Below are 7428 nucleotides of genomic sequence, written 5' to 3'. Positions count from 1 at the left end.
TACGGTTTCAAGGATTAGAATATTTTACAAAGAAGTTTCGCCATCTTTTAACTAATAATATGTAAGAATTTTGTAGTGAGGAATTTGGGTCACCCCTCTCTCTCTCTCTCTCTCTCTCTCTCTCTCTCTCTCTCTCTCTCTCTCTCTCCAGGAATCGTGAGAGCTCTTGTAAGATAAAGGTAAGTGGCGCAGTGTGAGTAGTAAGTGTTTGACGCGCTGTTGATGAAGCAGTTAATACTGTAGGAGTTTTATTTATTGATTTTTTTTAGAGCGGTTTAATCACTTATTCTGTTGGTAAAGTATGAATGTGGCAGTGACCGAGGGTCTCTCTCTCTCTCTCTCTCTCTCTCTCTCTCTCTCTCTCTCTCTCTCTCAAGCTATTATTGTTATGGTTAATATATATATATGTGTGTGTGTGTGGGGAATATGGGGATATATTAATATATATATATATATATATATATATATATTTATATCTATATATATATATGTGTGTGTGTGTGTGTGTGTGTGTGTGTGTGTGCGCGTGCGCGTTTGTAGCAGCCTTGTTTTTGCTCACTCTACCTGGAAAGTTCGGGGGCAGCCGGGCCATTGTCCCACTTAATAAATGAATCTGAAGATTTGTGCGACCCTGTGACACGGAATTATGCTCTCCTATGCAGCGCTTGGGTGCGTGCGCACGCTACACAGAAACAAAAAAAAAAAAAAAACGGCGATTGCAGTGTATAGATCGTCTGCGGAATAAATTTTGTTTATTTGATAAGTTCGTTAATTATTTATATATTCAACAGTTGCTGTTGGCGCCTGTCTGTATTTTCAGCTCTTTGATTTGGCCCAGACACGTCCGTTTAGTTAACTTATTGCGAAATCAAACTTCATTTCAACATTTTTTTTTTTCATTCCCAGATAAAATAGGAGGGTGGAACTTATGTGTGCCCTTTTTTTTTCTTTTTTTTTTAATTGCCGCTCCTTTCAGACTCCCAAAGTGAGCATTTACGCAGGCAAAATCTCCCCCTGGCGGCAAGCGTCCTCGTCAACTCGTTTCAACAAACGCCAACCGGCCCCCCCCCCCCCCCCCTCCCCCCCGCCCGCCGACGACTGATGACACTTAAATTCCGGATGCTCATGCGTATCGTTGCAATTATTATCGATTGATGTCGCTACTTCGTGGCCAATTGGCCTCCTTGCGTGCGATATCGGAATCTCTCTCTCTCTCTCTCTCTCTCTCTCTCTCTCTCTCTCTCTCTCTCGCTTTTGTAAATATTCTATTTTTCATCTTCCGGCCAATATATGTTTACTGTGTAAATGACTAGAGTGGGTCGTTTGAGCAATCTCAATTTTTTCTTGTTTTTCGGAATTAAAGAACAACTCCAACATTATATATATATATATATATATATATATATATATATATATATATATATATATATATATATGTGTGTGAGATTTATTCTTCCAAAACAACCGACTTTTTGTGGGTGTGCGAGAACCGTGTCTTGACCAGAACGGCGAGCGCCATCTGGTGGTATCCGGTAAGATGAGACCTGGTCTCTCTTCTCTCTCTCTCTCTCTCTCGCTTCTCTCTCTTCTCTCTCTACTTCTCTGTCCTCTCTCAAGGCACACGTTATGATCTATCTATATATACGTCTTTAAACAATAAAACATTTAACCTAACGAGAGCGGCTATAAAAAAGAAAATAAATAAATAAGTCAGTCTGTCATATATTTATCCCCTTTGATCGAGGAAGGATTTATTTATTTTGATATTTCTGGTACTCTGCCCCTTTGTATATACGGACAAACGGGTACACAGACGTGTTATATATATATATATATATATATATATATATATATATATATATATATATATATATATATATAGTGTGTGTGTGTGTGTGTGTGTATTTTGCTACGCATCACAGTCGACTTACTACCAGATATATAATCCACGGATCCACTGATTAGGTTAACTAAGGCTCAGTGAGTTTTTGCAGGAAACGGGCCCAGTCGTACATGGGTGTGTGTGCGTGTACACACACACACACACACACACAAACACGCGCACATGCAAGCACACGCCAAGACCACTGACCCTCACAAGAACTCGTTCTACGTAAGAGCTGCGAAGCCTTTCCACGCTTGTAATTGATACATATGCGTTTTTTTAAATTACTTATTCATACATTCATCACATTTTAATGTAAGCACACCAGACGAGTCGCTCTCGGGCAAATGCTGTTAACTCTTATCTCACAAATGCGAGATCGAATTTGCTTTGAACATCCGGTGGTATTTCTAAATAAAGCTTTTTATAGACGGGTATCTGATGAAGCCTATGAAAGCACGTTGATCATTTCAGTAAATCTTGCAATTAACCGCGAAACTGGGGTGGACGTTTGATGATCTGGTTTCGTGGAAATTAAAGCGAATGTAGAGAGAGAGATAGAGAGAGAGATGAGAGCGAGAGAGAGAGAGAGGGGGGAGGGGAGAAGGGGAAGGAAGGGGGGGAGGAGAAGGGGGGGGGAAGGGGGCTGGGGGGACAGCGGGGGGGGGGGTGTTGCTCTGATCTGAAATAGCACACCTGTGCTTTTGCATAATGGGTATATTATATATATTATATATACATATATATATATATATATATATATACATACATACATATAGATATATATATATGTGTGTGTGTGTGTGTGTGTGTGTGTGTATATGGGTGCTCTGATCGGCAATACCACACCTGTGCTTTTGCATAAAAGGTACAGAGAGAGAGAGAGAGAGAGAGAGAGAGAGAGAGAGAGAGAGAGAGAGAGAGAGAGAGAGAGAGAGAGAGAGAGAGAATGTGTTTGGACAACAGATGAAAAAGACAGACGTCAAGAAATTGTGGATACCCTGTTACCAAAAAAAAATAAACAAAAATTATTCGTGTCTTAGGTTCAAGGGAAAAAACATTATTCTATGTCTTAGGTAAAAAAGAAAACAAAAATTATTTTTTATTCGATACTTTAATATCAAAGAAAAAAAATTATTCAATATCTTAGGTTCAAGAAAAAACGAAAAAAAATTTGCATGATCTCATTGTAAAAAAAAAACGAAAAACCTTCTTCTGTGCCTTAGTTTCATGGAAAAAAAAAACATTATTCAATATCATAGGTACAAGAAAAAAACATTTTTTCAGTGTCTTAGGTTCAAGAAAGAATATTACTCATGTCTTACATTCAAGAAAAAACTATTCAATAGCTTAGGTTCAAGAACTAAAACCTTATTCAATGTTTTAGGTTCAAGAAAAAACCTTATTCAATGTCTTAGGTTCAAGAACAAAAACCTTAATCAGTGCCTTGGGTTCAAGAAAAAAAACTCATTCATTGTCTTAGGTTCAAGAAAAAAAAAACGTTATTCAATGTCTTAGGTTCAAGAACAAAAACCTTATTTTATGCCTTAGGTTCAAGAACAAAAATTGCCGTCTCTGGTTCACGAACAAAAATTTTGTTCACTAAGGTGAAAAAAAAAAATTGTTCTTCAGTGTCATAAGCACAAGAAAGAAACCAAACCTTTATCCTCTCTAATCCCAAGTTCTTTCGGCACCAGTAAATCTACCGCGAGCTCTGCATGAAAACCCGCGTCATTTATACCTGGAGATGCCGTCTTCTCTCACGCCGTCTGTTTATGCCACCGTGGTGCAACTGCTCCAACCGATGTCCGTGTAATTGGAGCCACTGCAAACGATGTCAGTTGCAGTTCGAGTAAAGGGAAATGGTCGTGTAATGAATGGGAATGACTGCAGGTTTTCGCGAAATGACCAAGTGGAGTCTTTTCCCAGAAAATCTAGATTTTTGAGGAAAATTTACTCCTTTCATATATATATATATATATATATATATATATATATATATATATATATATATATATATACATATATATATACACCGGTGTATCTCCAAAACTAACGTTCCTACGAAATTCAAATTTTGCAAGGAAGTTCGTCACCTCTTATCTGTTGCCCCCTTCTTGATCAGAACCTGCGAAGTTACCCTTTCGTTTCAGCAAATTAACTTGAGAACTGAATGATGCTAAACTAGAGAATACTTGGATCGCAATGTCTGAAGACCAAGACGCAGCAAATCACGGTAACTGTCCCGGAAATAAATGAAAAATGAATAAGACTGCGCCGTCCTTCTTTATTCAAGAGAAGCGACTGAATCGACGACGCACAGTTCCGTGAGAGTGGCTGGTGCAGAGAACAGTAACTGAGTCTAAGGGAACCAACGCTCGTGGAGATATTATGGGCTCCCTTGAGCGTGACAGTTCGGATACTCGTGCGGTATAAAAAGGAAACTTTTTTCCCCCCTTCATTTACAGGAAGGAAATTGTTTGCTTTTATTTGACGTATAGAAAGAAAATGACAATGAGTAAATTATATTTGAATTGGAAGATTCTTTATGTCGTAGACAGTTTATGGAAGATAAATTGCTTGAGTAATTACTAACTTTTCCGACGATGAAAACAGCAATTTTTCTCCATCCATCGGTGGAAAAAATTAGACGCTAATGGGGACATTACAGTCTGAATTCTTTCCCAAATGAAAATTATCTAAATAAAACAAAATAAAATAAAATAACAGTTAACATTTATACAACAAATACATCGGAAGTTGTATTCAACAGCAACAAAGGAAAAAAAAAAGAAACAAATTCTGCTGCATCGCTGCTTGTCGAGTCAGACCGGAAACCACTCCCTCCACCAACCCCCTCCCTCCCAATCCCTACCCTACCCTCCTCCCCGCCCCCCCCCCCCCTTGTAGTGAGGTCATACCTCAGCAAGGTATGCCGGTCTTGTCTGCCTTTCCCACCGCTCACAGGCCCCTATAGGCCAAAGCCAATTTGGGATAACTTAAATTTAGGGTAAAATATATATTATATATAAAAAAAAATCTTATATATATAATATATATATATATATCTATATATTATATATATATATATATAAGAAATTATATCAAATAGTTTTTGGAAAAATAACTGATAACCAATTTATTTCTGATTAACATTGGCTTTTTAATCAACTGATTTAATTAAGTAGTCGATATCTGTCGTAGAAATAATGAGAGCTAATTAGTATATCTATAACTCATAAATACAACCAAAAGTGGTTAAACGGTATATGTTATGTGAATAGCACGGAGGTACAGCGTGTCCATAAAGTCCCAGTACCATTACAAATATTTATTGCTTGTAATGGACCTGGGACTTTATGGACACCCTGTAGATTAAACAGCCTGTGTAATTCATAGGATTATAATTGCCTAATTATTTAGTAACCTGTTCGTACGTAAACAGCCCTGCCATTTTAAGCGTGGAATAATACGTCATTAATTTGGGCGATGAAAGGACCTCTTCTCCATTCACGAAGAAGAAGAGGAAGAAGAAGAGAAGGAGGAGGAGGAGGAGGAGGAGGAGGAGTGAAGGTTACGTCTACCTGTTAACAAAACAAGCGGAACATAGAGAGAGAAGGAAGGAGGTGGGAGGAGGAGGTAGGAGGAAGGGGGAGGGAGGAGTGAAGGTTACGTCTACCTGTTAACAAAACAAGCGGAACAGAGAGAGAGAGAGAAAAAAAACTTAGAAAAAAAAATTGTTGCAGTTCCGTGCATCCTGTGGCGCGAAACCTGTCATTTGCATCTAGTTGTTGTTGCTGCTGTAGTTGTTGTTTTCCTGTGTTGTTGATTTTTTTTTTTTTGTACGCTTGAGTGGTTGCTTAATATCGTTGCTTTTGTGGTTGTTTTCAAGTGTCGTCTGTTATTATGTTTGAGTTTTGTTGTTGTTGTTGTTGTTTCAGTTTGTTTTTCCACTGGTTGTGATTTTTGTATGGTGTTGTTTCAGTTTATTTTTCACTGGTTATGGTTGTTTTTAATTGTGTTGTTTCAGTTTGTCTTTCTCTGGTTATAGTTATTGTTTTCAAGTGCCTGTTATTATGTTTGAATTGTTTTTTATTACTGTGTTATTTCAGTTTGTTTTTATCTGGTTATGATTGTTTTTTATTGTGTTTTTTTCAGCTTGTCTCTGGGTATGGTTGTTGTTTTCAAGTGCCTGTTAATATGTGTGAGTTGTTTTTTATTGTTGTGTTGTTTCAGTTTGTTTTGCTCTGGTTACGATTGTTTTTATTGTGTTGTTTTAATTTGTCCCCGGTTGTGATTGTTGTTTTCAAGTGTCGTCTGTTATTATGTTTGAGTTGTTCTTTTATTGTGTTGTTTCAGTTTTTGTTTTCCTCTGGTGATGATTCTTGTTATTGTGATCTAGTTGTTTCCTCATGTTGTTGTATATCGTTATCAGATATTAACGCTGCAATCATAGTTTAAAGCGATTTTGATAAAATGCCATATTCCATCATTTTTTTGGTTCTTATATAAGTTGCATTACCTCAATTTCTATTATAAATCATCCATGTTTCAAATCATCCATGCTTAAAATAATTTCTGCGTTGAATCACCCATGTTTCGAAAATCCATATGTGAAATCATTCATTTTGTAAATCGCTCATCCTTTAAATCACCCATGTTTCAAAAAACCTGTATTTTAAATCATCCATGCTTTGAATCATCCATATTTTAATCATACATGCTCTAAGTCATTCATGATATAGATTATCCATGTTTCAAAATCATCCATATATCATCCATGTTTTCAAACACCCATACTTTAAATTATCCGGGTTCTAAATCATTCATGCGTTATGTTATTTATATCTTAATCTATCCATGATTTGAATCATCCAAGTTCTAAATCATCCAAGTCTTCAATCATCCATGTCTTGAATCATCCAGGTTCTAAATCATCCATGCTTTAAACCATCCAAGTCTTCAATCATCTATGTTTTAATTAAAGCAGGTTATCTCTACCTACTCCCGTGTACCCAGAGCTCAACCAACTGTATACTAACTACAATTATCTCTTATAATATCCCAGAGTAACCGTATTCCTTCTCCCTTCTCGGTTCTCTGTAAATCCGAAATCATTCTGTCCAGAGAAAGAACAACGCCTAATGGTCTCGATTAATGATCTCATTAATGAGAGCATCGGGAAACACAGTCGAAAGAAAAACAAAACATCAGAACATGTAATGAACCTGTCGTATTTTTAAACCCTGCGTAGATTGAGTGAATGTTGTTTTTTTTAAACTGATCAAAATAAAGATAAAAAAATACCGTTGCAGCGCCATGTGGTATTGAGCCCGTCAATCGATCAGTCCTTCTATGTAGTACATATTTTAAACATTCTTTGTATTAAACGTCAGTGGAAAGTTACAATAGAAATAATATCCATCTAAAATTTAACCCTAGAATTTGAATCTTATGAGAGAGAGAGAGAGAGAGAGAGAGAGAGAGAGAGAGAGAGAGAGAGAGAGAGAGAGAGTGGGTAGTATTGCTATATTTCGTCTATA

The sequence above is a fragment of the Macrobrachium nipponense genome, chromosome 44 (assembly GCF_015104395.2).
Source record: "Macrobrachium nipponense isolate FS-2020 chromosome 44, ASM1510439v2, whole genome shotgun sequence".
Taxonomy (NCBI): domain Eukaryota; kingdom Metazoa; phylum Arthropoda; class Malacostraca; order Decapoda; family Palaemonidae; genus Macrobrachium; species Macrobrachium nipponense.
This window is presented reverse-complemented; position numbering follows the sequence as displayed.